Genomic DNA, 20,978 nt, shown 5'->3' with positions numbered 1-20,978 from the left:
AAGGCAGGCACACAATGTTGGGGCCAACTAACACAGGAGCGGAGACCACTTGCATGGATTAACTTCAAAGAGAATACAGATCGGAATCTATCGAGGTTTAGGTACTTACAAGTAATAAGCTGGTTTCACAGTACCAACAATATGGTCGGGAACACTAACAAACTGGAAGAACTGTTGGAACAGCAGGTGCCAAGGATAAAGGAAGTTTCTATATGGTATTGGTCGTTGGGGGAGATATCCGATGGGGGACTTTGGTTTACCGAAAGATCTATGGGGAGGAAACTTACTGAGCACACAGTTAACCTACCTATGGCATGTATCAATACGCATATTATACAGCACGGTGAAGCCCGCTTTTTTAAGGAGAAACCATCTCTTTTCCCTCCACAGACCATACTGGACACCACATGGGTTTCAAAGATGAGAAAAGGAGGTCCAACCAAATGCTTGAAATTTGATCTGGAGAAGGCGAGCTAACTACATATGTGTGTGGAATGCTTAAAGATTAAACTGTTTGGAGAAAAAGTGGGTAAAGTAATGAGCATTCTGGGAGCTAATGTGAAGGTAAGCCTCTCCTTATTATCTGTGGTGCCTTAGGGGGTCCCACGATTTTGACTAAGGACAAGAATAGATTATTATTCTATGCGGTTCTGTTGGCACGAAGAGAAATCTGTAGGCAATGGGTTTCGACTTTAGCCCCATCCATTACTGAATGCGTACATTCATTGATATATTCTTCAAAATTAGACTCTATAGCAGAGGTCTTCAAACCTTTTGATGCCGCAACCTCTCTGTCAAACAATTGTAAGCGTAAGGACCCCCTCCTGACAAAACTTTCTAGAACTAGGTCCTCCTCATCATTGGCAACTATCGACAACCATAAACACCACCAATTCCCACAGCAAATCAATTTTTACATTGGGCAAATAAATTGAACAGTGTTTAGCAAACCAAAGGTCAGTAAGCGTGGGGGCGTGCTCAAAGGTGTGGCTAAAACAAAAGGCCTCATTTATGAGGAATCGGCCTAGGGCAGCGCCGCAAGTCTTCTTGCTATGCTGCCCTATGCCAATGTGAAAGGGCGGGAATGCACTGTATTTATTAAATATGGAGCCTTCCTGTCCTTTTCCCCTGCGTAGGTGCACAAATTGCTGCCTAACGCCAACATAGGCAGGATTGTTTTTGTGCAGGAAGGGGCACCTTCATGCAGAAAAAGAATCCTGAGACGGGTTTTCCTCTTTCTATGTGTGCTGCAGAATGCAGCGCACATAGAAAGAGGAACGCACATAGAAAGAGGAAAAACAAGGAGAAATGAAAACATTTCTCCTCGTTACGCCTGCTGTGGGGAGGCATACGGTTTTGGCGCTGCCCCAAATTTACATGGTTTTACAAATCTGGGGCAGCGTCAAAATCCATGGGTGTTGCCTGGGAACACCCACTGCAACGCCCATGGAACGCCTACGTGACATCGTGTAAGGCAACACAGCGACTTGCATTGCTGTGTCTTACTCCATATCTATGAGGCCACGCACAGCCACGCAGGGTGACTTTGCGTCGCCTCTTGATATGATTGAGACGCTTGTGCCGCCAAAGCTTCAAAAAAAGTGACGCTCCGGCGGCACTAGCTTCTCATAAATCAGCCCCAAAATATTTTGTTCGTTTTTTAGGTCTTTCCCATCAGGTAGCTACATATAAAATAATGGATAGCTTAAATGAAAAATACATTTACTTAATGGGAAATGCACGGTAGTACATTATGAAACCTCTTTTATTTAATGCTCTGCTGAGGTCTGTGTGTGACCAGATAGACACAGAATTAAATTTGGTTGGCGCAGTGGAGAATAGTGGCTTGTGTATTTTTAGTACTATGAGGTCACAGTCTGTGACAGAAAGCACTGAGAATGTGTAAGTCGTTATTTTATACTTGCATTACACACATTTTAATAAAGACTGCTACAAACTGTGCAAATAGTTTTAGGATAAAATGTAGCTTCCAAAATGTAGATTTGAGTGATAAAAGATAATAACTAAAGCTTTTTAGGTCTCGCCTACTCAGCGCGCATGCACTGCGTAGGAGACCTTTAGCCATCGTTCAGCTCTTTTTCGACGCACAAACTCGTGCTTGTGGCGGCATACACCTTGCGGGAGCGGGCAGGGGTGCACCACAAGCACGAGTATGTGCTTCGAAAAAGAGCAGACTGCGCGCGCACGCACACACGCACGCACCACTCCCGGGCTTGATAAGATAAGAGTTTAAGGTGTTTTCTCAGGTTCTTTGTAATCCTTCCCGATGTGCTGTCTCTCTATCTTAATTGAATTACTTTAAAATGAAATCGATTAATATAAATTAGCAATGACGAGCACAAGCACAAGTGCTTTAAAATAGCTGCTGCTTGTGCTCTTTTGAAAGATGGGAAATTACAGGTTTTCAGAACATGCAGATTTAAGTCTTCACTATAATTGTTTCTTTTATTTGTTCTACATGTATTTATTTGCATACAATAATGTAGTATTCTCAGAGCATTAGGAATAGCCACAAATCGTTAAACTCTGCAAACATGTACGGGTTTTATATCCGAACCATTGTCACAATGAAAGTTGAGATTTAGAGTACTCACCCTAACTGCAAATGCATTGCATTAATGGCTGACTCAATCTCACTGACTATCACACTCTCACTGACACTCTCACAGACTCTCACTCTCTCACACTCTCACTGACACTCTCACTCTCTCACACTCTCACTGACACTCTCACTGACACTGACACTCTCACTGACACTTACACTATCACTCTCACTCACACTCACACTCACTCACACTGACTCACTCATGCTGACTCTCTCACTCTCACTGACTCACTGACTCTCTCACTCAGACTCATTCTCACTGACAGACTCTCCCACTCTCACTCTCTCACTGACTGACTATCCCACTTTCTCACTGAGACATCAGTAGTACTTCCTTTGATATGGACTGACCATCAAGCTATAATTTTTAGGATCAAACTGTTACCACTCAAACTCTCTCAGAATAAAGTCTGCCCGCCAGTGGGGGCACGGACGTGGAATAAGGCAGATATGCCGTATTTTATTAATCTCCTGATGTCATCTATTCCAGAAAAAACAGGTGATACTGAGACCATGTGCACAAATTTTCAGGAATGGATTTTAAAGGCAGCCAACCAAGTTGCACCTGAAAAATATCATCGCCCCAATAGAGCTACGCCATCTGCTCAATGGTACACAGAGGAACTGCGCCTCCAACGTCAGTACTGTAGAAATCTTGAAAGGCGCTGGAGGAAACATTACAGTCCCTCTGCTAAGCAAGATTATAAGAGCGCTCTAGCAATCTACAAAAAAGCCATCAACACGCAAAAGAATCTTTTTTACACTGGCCAAATTGAACAAGCACACAACTCAGCCAGGATGCTCTTTCAAGTTGTGAATTCTCTTTCCAGTCCAAAGGGACCTATAATTGAGAACTCGCAGGAACTATGTGATTCATTAGCCACTTTCTTCAAAACCAAGGTGATGGACATCTATTCCACTTTCTCTAATGAACAGGCAGGAAAAACTGATGCTACACCCATCATTTATTCAATACCCAATAACTCCTCTTTTGATCAGTTTCAGCCAGCTACCGAAGATCAGATCAGTGTGCTGATCTGTAAGATCAAATCAGGTTCCCCACTTGACACTTGCCCACCTACAACAATGAATAAACTACAGAACGTTATCACACAGCCGCTAACTGAAATATGTAACTCCATATTTAAATCTGGTGTCTACCCAGCAAGCTGGAAGAAGGCCATTGTTAAACCTTTAATTAAAAAACCTTCCTTAGACCCCACTATTTCGTCCAACTACAGGCCTATTGCCTGCCTCCCCTTCACGTCAAAAATCATAGAGGCAACTATGAATAAACAGCTCTTTTTTTTTTTTTTACTCACATGCACCTAAGCAGCAGTAGGCTAGAAATTACATGCACATCCACATCTTAACAATTTCTTTGAAAAAGGACCCTATAGTGCTCTCAAACCAGATACCCCCTCTGCTTTTAGGAGGAACAATTGACCCGTCGAGAAAACCAAAAGGTATTCAACTAAGGTCACACCATTAATCACAAAACGTTTGAGGCAGACATAGGTATCCGTTACACATGTATTCACAGAGTCAGAGTGAATATAAATTCAAAAGTCCACAAACAGATCCAGGATGTAATTCGGTTTTCATTATTTATTTTTCTTTCTTGTATTTTCCAAATGACATTACATAGACATAACAGCCGACACGTGTTTCGTCCATCCGGACTTTTTCAAGGCTGTGAACAAATAGATACAGACATACCAATTACAAAACACATACATATACTATTATATATAATTTTAATGATTAAAACTGGAAAATACAAGAAAGAAAAATAAATAATGAAAACCGAATTACATCCTGGATCTGTTTGTGGACTTTTGAATTTATATTCACTCTGACTCTGTGAATACATGTGTAACGGATACCTATGTCTGCCTCGACCGTTTTGTGATTTATGAATAAACAGCTCTCAGAGTTTATTGAACATCATAAACTCTTAGACGACACTCAGTTCGGGTTCCGGAGGGAACACGGAACTGAGACAGCACTAATAAAAGCCTCAGACGAAATTAGAGAGATTATGGACTCAGGAGGAGCTGCAGTTCTTATTCTATTGGACCTGTCGGCGGCCTTTGACACGGTCGACCACACCATCTTGGTCGACCGTGTCACAACCCTTGGGATCAATCATCTGGCCAAAGATCTTATAGCCTCCTTTTTAGCCAACCGTAGACAGGCAGTAAAGCTGGGCAATTATTATTCGCCCACTACTGAATTGCCTTGTGGGGTCCCTCAAGGATCCTCGCTAAGTCCTACACTTTTCAACATTTATGTTTCGGACTTGGCGAGGGTCATTAAATCCCATGGGATGCGTTTAACCACCTACGCCGATGATACCCAGCTCGTGTTGGCGGTGCACAAGAATGGCCCCGTGGGAGCAGCTAAGTTTCAGGAGGGTTTACTGGATGTACAATCATGGATGCACAGTAACTGCCTGAAACTTAATGCGGAGAAGACTGAGGTTATGACCTTCGGCACAATCTCTCCAGAATGGTCTCACACATGGTGGCCTAGTCAGATGGGCCCGCCTCCGGTGCCAGCCACCAAGGTCAGGAATCTGGGAGTGATTTTTGATAATAAGTTAACTTTTGGATGCCACGTTAACAAGGTGGTTTCGGCTACTTTCTTTGTACTGAAGAAAATAAAAAAACTCTTGCCGTATTTACCAGTATCTGCAGCAAAAACGCTAGTTACCACACTAGTATTTTCAAAATTAGATTATGGAAATGCTCTCTTTCTTGGTACACACAAATACATCTTAAACAAGCTTCAGTCCGTCCAAAACATGGCAGCACGGATTCTGCTTAACATCCCTAGGCGACATTCCACTTCTGCAGCCATACGCCATCTTCATTGGTTAAGGGTTGAGAGCAGGATCAAATTTAAGGCTCTTTGTATAGCCTATAAGGCCATTCACCAGACAGGACCAAAGATTCTAAAAGAGGCTTTTTTTCCCCAAAAAGAATCTAAGATCAGCAGCTAGCTATTTTTTGACTGTCCCCCGCACAAGAACGGCCATCTGGGGTGACAGGCGATTCTTGGTAACAACGCCTGTGCTCTGGAATTCACTTCCTTTGCACATTAAAACCGCTCCCACCCTTATTAACTTCCGCAAATTATTGAAGACCTGGCTTTTCAATCAATGAGAACGCGCTCTGATCTGTGCTGTAATCTAGAGTATCTCGCTGCGCCTAGACACCTTAGGGTATTAGTTGCGCACAAAAAAAATCCCATAAATAAATAAATAAATTACTATTATTAATAGTCTAGCCAACACAGTTTGATTTTTATCACTCGAATATCAGCTTTAAATATAATCTGCAGGAGCAACTATTTTTCTCCAAATACCAGCATATGAATCCTGAAAATATACACATTTTTGTTTGGAATGCACACTTTTCAGTTTTGGTCTAGATTTAATTATTCAACCAAGCAAAAGCTTCTAATGGAGTTCACTGGGCTGCACAGAGGAGAGGTACTCACAAGTAGCTGGAGAGCTGCCAGTAACTCAAGAGGTACTCCTTGGAGAAGCCTGGTTTAGATCCTGTGCTGACCCCGCACGCAGCTTAACTGCACTTTAATCTCAGACCTCTAAGGCACTTTAGCTGACATGTGTATCATGTCATTTTCTGTCACAGTTCCTCAATAAAAGAACAACACCCAGTGTTAGTGTAGTGACAATCTGTGAAGGCAGTTGTCAGGGGCGACTGCCACAGCAGGGGGTGGCACAAAGCTTCTTCTTGAAGGGTAAGGCAGGTGGTATCTTGCTTTTTACACAACAAAAGATAATACGTACAAACACAACATCAATACCAAATCTAAACTGCAGCTTTTCTGGTTCTGCTGGTTTTTCCTGCTTACTTTCGACTCTAAGGTGTGGGCGGAGCCTACTACAGGGACATCACTAGGTTCCTGTTCTGGATGGTGACGTCTGTCTTGGCTGCTTTGCCACCATTTCCCACCAACCTTGACTGCTGTTTCATCCACTCCTCAACAACCTGTGGGACTGGACTTAGACAAGTCGATCAAAACATGACTAGTTTTATTTACTCTCACGCGCCCTCGCACTTACAACTCCAGTGAACCTGCTGCTTGAGTTTGAAATCCTTAGAAAAAAAGAGAAGACAAGAGGTGTTTGGCAGAACAGGAACAGTTTATTTAATTAAACGTTAGGGTCGGGGAGAACAGTTACGGGCACGAGGTCTGAGGACTGTCTCAATTTACAATCAGTAAACATCCTTCTTTTATACAAAACACAACAGGTTATAAACGTTTCCAGTGTACCATATATGGCGAGCGATGTTAGTTGGCTACCTTTGGAGTCACAAATTAGTGGTCTAATGGTTCCTACAGGTGAGTCTCGGCCTCACGGGGACACAGTGTGGCCAGCTGAAAACGTGTCCAGATGTCCCGCATGGGGAGCATGTGATCACTAAGGAATTAGTGTCAAAAATCCATAGGTGGGTGAATTAAGTTCTTGTGGATGGCTGCGGAGTACCACACCACGTAGCCACAGGTGATCTGAGCCCCGGCAATGGCGGATTGTTCCTGGTTTGTGCTCGGGAGGCTAGCGTTCTCGCTTCGCTAACCTCGGAAGGAAAAGCGGCGCATTTTTTTCTCCATTCGGCAGCGGCGCTTGGAACGGTGTTTATTTGGAGCTTTCCTACTCGCCTGAACGCCTGCATGAGAAGCTACCAGGCGGGGATGGAGCCTCGCTGGAGGTAAGGAGAGGCGGTGGCGGCTGTTCGGATACACCCACATTTTTTCATTGAACTCTGGATAGAGGATGTGATGCGATATGACTATCCTGATTATATATTTAAAACCGGCTCCTCTGCATGCTGTATGCCCTGCTTTTAGCCAGCATAGACTCGGATCTCACTGGTTTTTTTACACTAGCTGCCTCTCTATGCCCTGGTTGAACCGGTAATAATATAAATTTTGTCCCCACCTGCTTTACTTCTCATAGGCCCAACGCCACGCTGTAGCAAGGAAAAACTTGCTGTGGAAGCCTTTTTTGAACTTTATTGGGCGTATATGTTTAATTAAAAGTGGTATATTCCACTTGAACTTACTATTTCTAAGTGTTTTCTAAGGGCTTTAAGAAGTGGTGGGGAGGCGTCCTAGTGGAACGGCAGCCAGAATGGGGAAATTGCTCAATGCCCGTCTTAAAGTGAAAACTGGCCGTGCTCAGGCCAAGGAGATAAAAGAATCTGCCAGACGGGCCTGTAAGGAAAACGCTTCAAATCTGCTTGACCTCGATTCGACTTTTGAGACCTCAAAGCAAGAGGTTCCAGCCTCTGCTGCACCCTTGAATCAGGCTGGTTTAGCGGATGTGGCTGATAAGAACACAGCTACAGCTGTGCCGGGATTAATCCCACAAGAGATTCCAGGGTCTGAAGGTTTTAAAAAGGCGAGAGCAACAAAAGAAGCCAAACAATTTTCATTATTCTTGAAAAAAGCAACTCTGCAGTCTCCTCCCTCTGGCTCTAGCTCTAGCTCTACCCTTAAACTCTCTAAGGAATCCTTGGCTGCTGTTTCCCCATCAGCCTTAACAATATCAGCAGCAGCTTTCAAAACTGGTCCTATTGCAACCACGGAAATATTCCTCGAGCAAAAGATCTCAGAAAGCTGAACTTGCCTCTCTTCATCAACGCTCAGAGAATATCGAAGGCAAAATGTCAATCCTTCCAGTTAAATTGCAGGAGGCATAGGCTCGGATTTCAGCCTTAGAGGACCAGATGACCATCGTAATGGGAGAGGCCAAAGCGGCGGTCAAAAGCAACCACACCCTTGAGCACAAACTGGAGGAGTTAGAAAATCACTCTCGGAGGGCTAATCTATGGATAGTGTCAATTCCGGAGGGAATTGAGGGCTCTCAAACGCTGCAATGGATAGACTCATTTATCAAACAAAAGGTTATTCCAGAGTTTGAAGGGGACCTTACCATCACCAGGGCTCACCGAGTTCCTGCCCGCCGGTTCCCGAATTCCACGTTACCACGGACAATTCTATTACATTTTGCAGACTATCACATAAAAGAGAGGATATTGTCTAAAGCAGTCCAACAGAGACAGTTCTCAGTAAACGAGACTGTAAAATGTCGCATCTTTTCAGATATGTCTGCTGTGGCGGCGCGTAGAAGGAAAGAGTTCGTGAAGATGCTCCATTTATTTAAAGCGAAGGGGGTGCAAGCATCCATCGCCCAGCAGTCTAAACTGAAGGTCCTGGTCAAGGGAATTTTTTTTATGTTTTCTGATCTGGAAGAAGCCCAGGAACTACTAAAAGAGATCTCGCAGGGCTCTGGGATCTAGGGGGAGATTTGGTTTATTATTATTACCATGTGGGCTAGGGCACTGGGGGACTTTGGGGGGTTAAGTCGTCGTTTTATTAATTGATGGCCCACTTAAGGTTATGTTGTGTGCTCAGTTGATAAATTGATTATAGTAGGGGCTGTATCTTTATTGTGCATCCTTGCTTGAGTTGTACTTAAGCGATAGTTACTTCTGGCGCTGTTGATATCTGTTATAAGTTTTGGGGGCCAGGTAGGGTTGTATTTTTCTTGCCTCTGTTTTCGGGAGGTCAAGGTGGTTTCCTAATCATAATTGATCCGAATTGGGGTTTTGTCATCTGAATCATATGGATCATATACTTGTGGACAGGCTTCAATAGGTTTGGTTAAATTGAGAATTGCTGGGGGTGTTAGGGGTAAGATCACTCGGGTGTAATTACATGACACCCATGTTGGAGGGGGGGGTGAAATGTGGTCAGCGTGGTTGGTGGGGGGTTTTCACATTTTTGGGGGTGGGAGTTTGTGGGGCGGGTTGCGAGCATAAAAAAAAAAAAATGAAGTCCTTTTATTGCAAATGCATTTATGTCTTATAAATCCATATTCGAGTATGATTTTGGGTAGGATGTTTATCAGGTTTAGGTTTAGGTTCAGGTTAGGTTCCAACTATGGCTAGTAAAGAATTGTTAAGAGTGGTTTCTTTTAATGTTAATGGTCTCAACAATCAAAAAAAATGCGGGCAATTGAATTATGTATCAAAACAGAAAACCCGGCGGTGATATTTTTACAAGAGACCCATATACCAACGGTAAAACTGCCAGATTTTACTATGTTTAGGTCTTGGGCAGCTTATAGGGGATTCTCCTCGTCTTCTGCTTCCCATAGAGGGACAGCAATATTTTTAAATAAAAAACTTCAGGCGGAGGTTCAGGGCCGCTGGTGTTGGGTTACCTGCATTCTTAGACAAAGTCCGAGACCAATTACTTTTGTTAGTATATATGCCCCAGTCGAGGACAGTCCTAAGATCTATGAGGATTTGTTTCAGTCCCTAATGCAGGTTCCTGGTGAGCTGATTGTGGGGGGGCGATTTTAATGTTCTAATGAATCGTAAAATAGACGCCTCAGTGCAAGTCAAACAGCAGTTGAAACCTAAATCCTTTAGAACCTTACAACATTATGAAAGAACCTTAGATCTACAGGATCCTTGGTGCGTAGCCTTTCCTTCCAAAATAGCGTATACGTGTTGGTCTGGTAGATTCTGTACCTCTTCACGGATTGTTTTTTTTGGTTTCCCGGAGGCTGTGTTTTAACCAGCAGAGATTCCTACATAATGGTTTCTCTGATCATGCTATGCTGGTGCTTGAGGTGCAGCTAGGGAATTGTGTTAGATCGCCAAAACGTTGGTCGTTGAACAGACAATATTTTAATGAAGAGGCCTGGGTGGGTTTTATTTGGATGGAGATTAAGGAATTTTTACTTCGAAATAGTGAGTCTGTACCGGTGAGCGTGGTTTGGGATGCACTTAAGGCCTTTATCCGGGGGTTAATAATTGGTAAAGATGCAGAAATTGTAAAAAAAAGTTGGGCAGACAAGAGAATTTTGGAACAGAAAATCCAAACGTCGCATTCTGCATTTCTTAATAACCCCTCTGTGTTTAACCAGGCCAAGCGGGAACTTAGTGCTAACTACCACGCTTAGAGTGAAGCCTCCTATCAACAATTTAGTCAAAAAACTTACGAAGAAAGCAATTTTACTGGAAGGTTTTTAGCTTGGCAGAGTAGGGAGCAAGCTGCTATTAATCAAATTAATGCACTGAAATGCCCCTTAACTACCCTGCGTACAGATGACCCAGTCAAAATTGGGGAAATAATGCTTCAGCATTATGTGTCCATTTACGGCTATCAACAGATGGTGGATATGACTTTATTGGAAAGTTTCTTGCAGAAAAATGAATTACCGACACTTACAGGTACAGAAAAATGATCTATGGCAAGTCCCTTTACTATAGAAGAGTTGGAGGGGGTTATTAAATGTCTCCCAAGCGGCAAGGCCTGTGGTCCGGATGGGTATCCTTCTGAATTTTTAAAAACCTTTTTTAGCTCATTTGGGGGATTTTTTCTTCGATTAATAAATTCTCTAGTGGAGGGGGGGGGGGGGGAAATACCAGAGACTTTTAGACAGGGTAATATAGTTAGTTTTCTGAAAAAAGATAAAAACAGCGAGGATCTTAACTCATATCGTCCGATAACGTTATTAAATTCAGATTATAAAATTGTCACCAAATTGTTATCACTTCGGTTTAATCGATATGCGGCGCAATTGATCCATTCGGATCAGAATGGTTTTATTGCTTGTCGGCAGCTGGCTACTAACACACATTATCTAACCGAGGCTCTCGACTATTTCGATACACAGAGGATACCCGCATTAGTCCTTCTATTAGATGCGGAGAAGGCTTTTGACCTTGTTGTGTGGGAGACATTGTTTAGGATTTTAAGTCACTTTGGTATTCCCCCAAAATTATGACTTTGATTCATAATCTATATAACAACGCTGAAGCTAATGTTATTGTTAATACGTCAGTGATTGGGCAGGTTATAGTAAAATGGGGCACAAGGCAGGGGTGCCCTTTATCGCCGGTTTTATTTGCTTTCTTTATCGAACCGTTGGCAATAGCAATAAGAAACTGCGTTGATATCCGTCCTCCATTTCCATCTATGGCGAAGTTGAAATTATACTCCAACGGCATCATGCTTATTATTAAGCTTGAGATGGAGGTTCAGGCTAAAGTCTTCCAGCTTTTTGAAGATTTCGAGGCTTTAGGAGGGTATCGCATTAATAGAAGGAAAACTGAAATCTTACAATGTGGCGGAGGAAGCTGGGATCTGCACCCTGATATCCTTTCCTGTTTTAATGCCAAAACTAAAAGATATCTGGGGGTATATTTCTCCGAAAAAGTTAGTGATTTATACCATCTTAATTTCACACCGCTCCTTCGAAAAATTCAGGCCTTGTTTTTATGCTGGCACTCTCTCCCTTTATCCATCCTGGGTCGGGTTGCCTTGATTAAAATGTCTGTTCTTCCTTTGTTTAATTTTTTGTTTTCAACTATTTACATACAACTCACCCTGCCCGTAGGCCTACTGTAGGGGTGACTAATGTGTAGAAAAGGTTTAAGGACTGGTGAGTGGGTGCCATCGCCGAGTCAACACAGCAGTCCCACACTTTACGGGCAGCTTCGCTGGGTGGCACAATCGGTGCTGCAAGCCCACCAGCAACATTTGATTTACAAGCCCAGGCACATGCAGTGCACGATACTAGGGTCTGATAGTAAATCAAATAAGTCAATCATGGAGTCACTAATCAAAACATCAATTTAACACAGGGAGCACTTGCACTGTGGCACTGAATAGCAGTGGCACAGTGCCCAAAGCATCTAAACCAGCAAAAAATATCAAAAACAGAGGAGGCAATCAGTAAAAAATGGAAGGGAGACTCATGCCAATGGTACACGTCTAACAAGGTATGTTTCCCCCTTCATTCTTTCCACGTGTGTCCACTTGTCCTCCCTTGAGTTAGTCGCTCACTTTATGTTTGTGAGCTGTTCTTTCTCTTCTTACTTTTTCACTCTTTTCTCAATATTAAAGGAGGATGATGGTGTTAGTGTGTTTCTATACTTTCATTTTTCTTTCCTCCTTTGTTTGTCTATTTTCCCTCTTGTGATGTGGTTTTACCATTCCTCCCAGGGTTTTCTTCAGTTGTATATTCCTGTGTATAGTTATATTTAATTTTATTATGGTTTTATTTGTTTTTCATTCCAAGAGGGAGAAGATAAAACCTGGTATTTCGGGAAAGCCTATTATTAAATTCTGTATGTTGATTCTATATATTATGCTAGGCGCCTTGATGCCCATTGGGCTGAGTTTGCGCGGTACAAATTTATTTTCATTCATTCATAATGTAGTATCCTCAGGTTATGTATTATGTTCTCGTTCACCTTGTACCTAGCTGCTCAGCCAGTGTGAGTGTTCCATGTAGAATGTTGGCGTGATTGACTTGAGTGGAATGCTTGGGTGTCTGGTGTGAGTGTTGTCAGCTGGAAGATGGGCTGAGCAGCTAGGAGGCTGCTCCTGGTGGGACTCGCTGTAACTACTTCTTAAGGACTTAATAAATTACATGAAATACATCTCGTCCTCATCTACTATGTCCCTTGTACACGTGGGATCAGCCTACTACAGATACCCACCCAGTTCCTCCCTTCTACTGTCTGGTTTGGCCCATGGGGAGGTGGGGGCATGCCCAGCCCTGTACCTGTGCCTTGTGATTAGTCACTAACCTGGCATTACAATCCCTGCAGAGAAGATAGTTGGGCTGTGACATATGTGGTGTCATATGTTTCCTGAAAAGCCATAAGGTTATATTTTGCAACGAGGTTTAACCAATCAGGATTAGAGATCCTGTCTGTAAGCCAGCTCTGTTCCAACTCATCAAGGTAAAAGATCTCTGTGTGCTGATATTTGTGGGGCCCTTAGTGGAAATCTTATCATCCCGAGGGATGATGGTACCATAAGGTGGGTTACCATCCTGAGTGCCATCTGGAAGCCAATCCACCTTAGGAAGAACATCAAAACGATTCGAAAGAGGAATGGAAAACTGGACCCTCCTACTATGAAGAGGGTTCAGGTTCTGTCATGATAATTGTGAAACGTTAGGAAGACTAAAGGGACCAACTTGATTGCTCACTCAGGGCCACAAGGTTTTGGTGCAGGGCAGCGACGCAAGGACTCACTGCGCTGCATCAAAAGAAAAGGGATACAGCGCATTCCTGTCCTTTTTCCCTGTGTTGGCGCACAATGGGCACCCTTACGCCAGCGCAGGCACCCTTCCTCCATGGTGCAAGGGTGCCTGCATTGCAGGGATGATTGTTTTTCACTTCCACAAAAACAATCACGAGACAAGTTTCCCTCTTTCTTTCTGTGCTGCAGAATACATCACACATCGAAAAAGGAAAAACGAGGAGAATTAAAGGTATTTCTCCTCGTTGTGCCTCCCTTATGCCCCCCTGGGGGGCCGTAGACTTTTTGACGCATTCCCAGGTTTACAAAATCTCGTAAATCTGAGAGTGTGTCAAATGCCATGGGTGTTACGTGGGAACACCCACCGTAACGCCCAAGGCACGCATCCCTATCACAGGGTGAGGCAACGCAGCAACTTGTGCTGCGTTGCCTCAGTCCATATCTACAAGGCCAAGAAAAGCAACACAGACACAGGGTGGCTTTACGTGGCCTTGGAGATATTACCCTGCAGTGTGCGCCACCGGACCGTCACTAAAAGCGATGTTCTGGAGGCGCACAGGGGCTTGTAAATAATCCCATATTTTTTGTTGGCAAGTGTGCAAGATAGGAATACCGTGATTGATGAGAGGTATTGCGGTAAGCAATGAGAGGGCAGTGGATTGTTCGGGAGGAGGGTCCCACCCTGGGTGTCTCTTGGTGTCTTACAATGGCACGTTTGACTCTCCCATTGCAGCCACATTGAATCTGTGCTTTTAGGGTTACTCAAACACACTGCGCGTGCTAATAACAACAACAGAGTACCTTGATGGCGTGGCCAAGGAGTGGCCCTGCCTGGCCTCCTCCGGGTCCGATGTGGAGGGGCTCGTATTGCGCTGCGGGAGCCCGCTGAGCCTTTTGAGATGACAGGGAAGTCAGGAAGGATCTCGGGGGATGTATTTATTTATTTTTGCAATTTTATATCAGAGCACTTTACAACAAGCAGGATAAATAGGTTACAGCGGCTTACAAGAATAGTAATTGAACTCGGACATTTACATTGGTGGGTGGGTGCAAGAATTACCACAAGAGACAGTTACAGCGGATGGGCAGAGGACATATACAGTTGAAGCATCGATTTAGATGGCGGGGTCATATGTAACGACGGGAGTTCAGATCACATTGGGGAGAGTCCTCAAGTCTGGTTAAGGGTGATTAACTAAGATGTCTGTCGAATAGGAGCAGCTGGAAGTCCTTCTTGAAGGTTACTAGGCAGGTGGTAAGACGGAGGGAGGGAGGCAGAGAGTTCCAGATTCTAGTGGCGCTAACAGAGAAAGACTGGTTCATGTATCGTTTTCAAATGAAGGTGGGGGGGTTCCAGGAGCAGGGAGCAGTCCACTCCCTCCTGCTACCAAACACAATCCACCGCTCTGCGCGGTCAAGCGTCCCACACTGCGGGAGGCCGCGGAGCCTTATGATGTCACAGGGAAGTCAGGTAGGATCCTGGGGGAAGTAGTCCACTCCCCCTGCTACCAAGCACAAACCACCACTCTGCGCGATCAAGCGTCCCACACTGCAGGAGACCGCAGAGCCTTATGAGATCACAGGGAAGTCAGGAAGGATCCTGGGGGATGTAGTCCGCTCCCCCCTGCTACCAAGCAAATAACATTCTGTATATGGAAAATAGGCAAACATTAGAAAATCAGCAAGGCAATATTCATTTTGGAGACACCCAGTGGGGAAATGGTTAATTCAGAATAAAACTAGACAATGGGTGTGCGTAACATGCGTACATGCATAAGTACCTTATCCAGTCATAACATATTAACCACTAACCTTGGGTTCCTCAGCAGCACTCCAGAGCCATGTCAGGGGTAACAAACACTATAGAGATGCAAGAATAATACATTACATTACATTGTCTATGGCTACTGCATGATTCTCTGTCCCAGATTTTACACTGGTTTCTAAACATGTTCATGTTTGCTTTTGTGATATTCTAAATAAGGTAACTACAAGCATTGGCATAGCCAATAGGTCTCGCTTTTGGGACCTTATATGTGTTTAGCCATGCAACAGTTGCATAACTAAACACTTATAAGGTCCCAAAAGCGAGACCTATTGGCTATGCCAATGCTTGTTTCTGTTTATTACTTCTCTGTAGTAATGGCGGCGCACGGGTGCCACCATTACTACAGAGAAGTAATAAACATGAAAAAAAAAAACTGGCTCACGGAGATCAAAGCGGCCGTGCGGCCTCGAAAGTGAAAGTGATCGCGATCAAACATCAAAGCGGCAAAAGTGAGGCGCGCGCGCCCGCGCACATGCACTGCAGCTCTAGGCTACAGTGGTTGCACTTTTTTGAGCCCTCACAAAAAGTCTCGCCAGACCAGCGCATGCGCTGGGTCAGGCGAGACCTAAAAAAGATCACTGCCTGTGGGCAAGAGCGCCATGACATTCATTTAACCACCCAGTGCAGTCTGGGAGTTGTAGTTCTGGCTCATCTCAAGTGAACCAATAACAGTTAAAATTTTCATTATAATGCTTTGTATAAGAAGGAGTTCAGATGGTAAATTATATCACTGTGACATATGGCATGAAGTGAGCTAGTGAGTTTAGGGATCATATAAAAATAATAAAGAACGGAGTAGCTTTATTTAAAATAACCACACCATTTAGTCCCTCTCTTATGATGTAAACATTTTATTGTTTTTTTTAGGTTCCATTGCTCAAAGTGTGGACGCCAGTGGCCTTCAAACCACGTGTTCATCCTCTTCCGCATGCACCGCGGATTAAGTTGTCTGGTACACATGCGGATCTACAAACAACGGTGCAATAGATGTCTGATATTCAACGAACCTCATTTTTCAAGTGAAAATATCAGAAGAGCGCTTGGTAACCTGCTGAGAGCAATTCGCATGAAGTGCTATGGAGAGTGGATCTTATTAAGGAGACCACGTGCTCTGATAGCTGAAGAGCACACAAGGGGGCCTCACAGGAGCGACCTTTGTGAGGCCTGTGACGAGAACCTCTGTCCACTGAAGGGGAGATGGTCTGTAGTTACATCCTCCCTACTGCACGTAAGGGACTCTGCACACCCCCTCTGGTGGGGCCTCCTTGCGGTTCTAGTGTGTATTTTTGCTGTGTTTCTTTACCACAAGATTACGGAGAAACCTGAAACTTACTGGGAAAAGCTTGTAAACATGATGGTGAGACCTGAAACTAACTGGGAAAAGTTTGTAAAAATGATTAACAATATGTTCAACAATCTGAGATGACGTCATCAAAACGGTGCCCCATTATTTGCTGCCTGTAAAATCCCTGTAGTGTCCCAGCGTTCACTTTTCATAATGTGCTTGTCACCTAGGTGCTATGTTCCGTCTGAGTAGATCAAGGATACCCCGAGACGGCGTAAGTGTACTAAGGTTTTATTTAGAGATGCAGGGACAGTTTCTCGTTCTCTCGCTCTCCCGACTCGTCTGTTTGGGGTCGTCTGCTCCTCCTCTTCTCCTCTTCTTCTCCTCTTCTTCCAGAGTCGGTCTCAGCGGGAACCCTTCGCGGTACATGTAAAGAAGGGAACACCAATGTATTAGGGGATTATCCTGTCCTGTTACGAGTTGAGGGGGGAAGGGTAGTGAGGAGTCACCGGGGTTCCGTCACCAAACAACACACGTGGAGTCAAAGCGTCTCGGTGAGTGAGGGATTCCTGACATAGAACCTCCCCCACAACTCTGTGACCTCCCCAGAAAGAAAACCACCTGGCTATCTCCCTCCCCGTGTGGATAAGAAACCCAGGATCCGGCCTCGTACCTTTCCCAGCCACGCTCCTCCAGGCGCGTGGCGGGGCGAGATGCAGTGAAGTTGGCCTCCTGGCTCTGCCGCTCTCTCCTTTCCGCTCCGTCCGACCTCCGAATCCCAACCTCCTCTCTCCTGCTCGCTCTCCGTCTTCTTCTTCGCTCCGCTCTCTCCTGCTACGACCTCTCCTCCTCTGGCTTGCGCGACTTCGTCCGTCCGGACTTCCGCCTTAGGGTGTTCGGTAGTCTCTGATTGGCCCGGCGTCTGTGACGTCAGTGGAGGCGTTTCGGTTGTTCCTGCGAGCCAGTCCACGTTAAAGGGACCGCCAGCACCCTGCATAGGAGGTTGAAAGGGTCCGTCAGCGAGGGGTTTTCCACAATGTGCCACGGTTTCGGGGACTTGGCGACAGTGCTGTATTGTATATGCATGTGTATAGCGCTTTATACCCTTGGCGGGGCATGAGGACCAGAGGGGCGCTGGTATCATGTCACAAGTAGCTTTGCTTGAGCATGGAGCGAAGGGTTGGGGCACAGTCACCCGTACACATATCAGACAAGTGTGGCGCTTGGACTACCTGCATAAATGTATCAGTGACGTAAATATTACAATGTTGTAGAAAGGTCTGAAGAAAATGGAACAGAACAGATGGTTAAAGTCCTCGAATTAAGATTAAATGCACGTGGATGCAAGTCTTAAAGTTGGACTTATTGCTCAGCAGACCCGTTTCACTCAGGATCCTTCTCACTGCTTCCGTGTCAGAACCATTGAGTGAACAGGCTTCAAGGAACCGGAGTGGGGGAGGGGGTCCTCTGGCTGTCGAATGGGCGAGGGTGACCCCAGATCTCTTCAACTTGATGTGTACCATTATATCTTTACAGCATTTATTTCAATCTCCCCTTATGTTATGATGTCGTGGTACTATAATGTGTTCGTATTTTCAAACTTTATCAGTTTCAAGTAACTTTAATCTAACAGATAACAAACTAAATATTAAAAACAGAACAACCTTCACCCCCCCATTAAACACAATTTACATCAACAACAGCACCACATGGGCATCAGCAGCAGCTGGAGTGATAAGATATAAAGTTTTATTTCATCTGCAATCCTAATTAGTTGTCTGTTTTACCCCTTTCAGACTCTCTTTGTGCATGCAGACGTAGTTCATACTCCAATGACGCAAATATTTTCAGCCTCACCAAGCATACCTATTACACCTGAAAACCATACTAGTTCTATGTAATTTATCAGAAGAAGTTCAGAATTCATCATGAAAATAATTTCAGCCGACACATGTTTCGCAACATCGAGCTGCTTTTTCAAGGCAGGATTTGTCAATACGTGCCCCCGTTTTAGAAGTTAGACGAGTTGTTTAACGTTTAAAAGTAAAGTTTATTTGGTAAAGTATGCAAATACAGTAGAATGAAACAAAAAATATATGGTAATTATGAAATGAGTAATGTTAAAAATAAGAAAAGAGAAGAAAAGGCCAAAAGAGAGAAAGGAGAAAAGAAGAATAGAAAGATCAATCATATACCATCAAAGAAAACAACAATTATATTCCAGAATTATAACTAAGTAAATATAAGAATTGGCAGAAAGGATACTACATATAATAATAAGTATAAGTAAATTCACAGAGGTTAAGGTACTTTTTTAATATATGGATTATGTAAACATGTCTTGGTAGAAAAATGTAAGAAATTTGTTATGGGTAATCACAGAAGATCCCTTTTAACAGCAAGTGTAATTGGATGTACATATGTTCTATCTAGTCTGTGATTGTAACATACTCCATACCACCATGCTTGAAATGATACAGATGATGCATCTTTCCAGGATTTAGTAATCTGTTGGAAGGCTACAGCAAGAAGCAAGTCAACTATACAAAAGTCACCAGATTGAGATGACCAATCCTCAGAAAAGCTTCCCAGGAAAATATTAAGTAAAGAAAATAGGACGTATGTACGGAAAATAGCATCTATCTGTAGCCAAATTCGTATCCAGAAGTTATGAATAGAGGGCCATTCAAATAACATGCACTTTAGATCTGCTTAAGTAGTGGTGCATGACCAACAGGTAGATGGAGTGTTTGGGGTCTATTCCATGTAATTTAGCAGGTGTATTAATTAGTAGTCTCTTATAAACAAAAAATAAAGTTTGATTTGTATATGCTGATCTAGAGGATTTCTTTATTTTATTCCATACTGGAATTGAAAACGAGAGTTGTAAGTCAGATTCCCAATGACATTCTACCTCTGTTTTATCTCGAGTGTCTGGAGACATTAACTATTTGTAAATTTGAGACGCAGAAGACGAATTGCATAAAATTAACTTTATTTTAGGTGTAGGAGAGCTAGGCAGGCGATTAGGGAGAAGTCGATTAAAAGTGGATTGAATTGCAAAGATTAAAGATAAGTATTTAGGGGCATATCAACAAGGGCTTTATCTCTGCTTTTTTGGCTTTAAAAGCCAAAAAAGCAGAGATAAAACTAGCACCCTATCAACAACAGGGTGCTAACACGCAAATTTGCATGTTAGCACCCTTTTACTCTACGCTTCCCCTTGCATCTCTAATGAGATGCAAAGGGGGCGTTCCAGAGTAAAATAATAGGAGAAATGTCGCTAAGCGACATTTCTCCTATTATCAAGAATGTCGCTAACCCTGTTAGAGACAAAAAAAGCAGCGCTAACCGCGGTTAACGCTGCTTTTTTACGTCTGCTAATTTTCAGACTTAGCCATGATATCCTATGGAAGGAGGATATCATGGCTAAGTTTGCCTGTCCCTATCAACAAGGTAACGTGTGATTATCGCTGGGTTTCCAGCGATAAACTCACGTTAGCCTGTTAGCGTGTAGATTTTTATCGCTATTGAGATAAGCGTTGCTAATAGCACGCTATCTCAGCGATAAAAATTCACGCTAGCCGGCGATAATTATCCTCACGCTAAGAGCGCTGAGCGATAATTATCGCCGGTTGTTGTTGATATGCCCCTTAGTTTGATAGGAGGAGGGAAAGGAAAAGCGGGTTTGAGCCATCAGAAATGGAATACAAACATCATCTTGAAAAAGTTAACAAGTCCATCCAATTCCTTTAGCAAGCCGCTTGTTCCAGAAAATTTATTTATTATGGATCTTAATATGCTTATTATACCAAATTGAAGAATTCAATTTTAACACTTTTTTTTATAAGAAATAAAAATAGGATGGAAAACTTTACAGGCATTTTTAAAGATAGGAAAAGATAATGATAAGGGTTTTTGAGAAGAGGAAAGATATTCCTCAAAAGAGAAAGGATGAATAGAAGATTTTTCAACATCTACCCATAAGAGATAGGTAGTAGAATCATTGTCAGGTAGCAAAAAGGAAGAATGTTTAAGGAAGAAAGGTGTATAGTAAGAATGAAAATCTGGAAAGTTAACATCACCCATGTGTTTAGGTCTTTTGAGCTTACAAAGAGACATTCCAGCCCTTT

At 43.4% G+C, this 20,978-nt stretch overlaps 1 long non-coding RNA gene across 1 annotated transcript; it reads left to right on the top strand.

Annotated features, from left to right (window-relative positions):
- The first annotated feature begins 390 nt into the window (after positions 1-390).
- LOC146788678 (uncharacterized) lies at positions 391-18,998 on the top strand. Its single transcript, XR_014970896.1, has 2 exons — positions 391-564; positions 16,428-18,998. It is a non-coding gene; the product is annotated as an uncharacterized LOC146788678 (long non-coding RNA).
- Positions 18,999-20,978: the final 1,980 nt, after the last annotated feature.

Source organism: Triturus cristatus, chromosome 11 (genome assembly GCF_964204655.1).
Source record: "Triturus cristatus chromosome 11, aTriCri1.1, whole genome shotgun sequence".
Taxonomy (NCBI): domain Eukaryota; kingdom Metazoa; phylum Chordata; class Amphibia; order Caudata; family Salamandridae; genus Triturus; species Triturus cristatus.
The sequence above is the reverse complement of the archived record's forward strand: the minus strand, read 5'-3'. Positions and strand labels throughout refer to the sequence as shown.